This window comes from Myotis brandtii, unplaced genomic scaffold (genome assembly GCF_000412655.1).
Source record: "Myotis brandtii unplaced genomic scaffold, ASM41265v1 scaffold231, whole genome shotgun sequence".
NCBI lineage: Eukaryota > Metazoa > Chordata > Mammalia > Chiroptera > Vespertilionidae > Myotis > Myotis brandtii.
This window is the reverse complement of record NW_005358689.1, coordinates 1,058,234-1,058,619: the sequence shown is the minus strand read 5'-3', so window position 1 is coordinate 1,058,619 and position 386 is coordinate 1,058,234. Positions and strand designations below refer to the sequence as shown.

Here is a 386-nt window from a genome sequence, read left to right as displayed (position 1 = left end):
ACAGCGGCCCTGGTCCCCGCCCCCCCAACCACACCCCCGCCAGCACTCTGCCCTGCCCCTTCAGCTTTTACGAACATTTCTCATTGACCAGCATAAAAGGGCAGTGAGCAGCTCCTTAACACTGGGGTTCAGACCCCAAATAATAACCTTTTTAACCCCCAGTTACTCCCTGAGCACCTGTCCTATCTACCTCCCTCCTCGCCTGAACCAGGGCGCCCTGGCCACCCTCACAGGGTCAAGAGCAGGCAGGAGCTTTCTGCTGCTTCTCTGTCCTTTGCAAACTGCATTGCTCACAGGTGTATGCAAACACTGAGGACTGAGCTCTCGGCCACACCAGGGGACCTGCTCCCACCCCCAGGCCCTGCCTCCAGACCCAGCCCCCCCTC

At 59.6% G+C, this 386-nt stretch overlaps 1 protein-coding gene across 1 annotated transcript in view; it reads right to left on the bottom strand.

The window, feature by feature from the left end:
- The window catches only part of LOC102240228 (calpain-2 catalytic subunit), a gene marked incomplete at its 5' end in the record, with an annotated part of 33,594 nt that overhangs the window by 23,736 nt on the left and 9,472 nt on the right, over window positions 1-386 (bottom strand). The gene's annotated exons all lie outside the window — the stretch shown is intronic.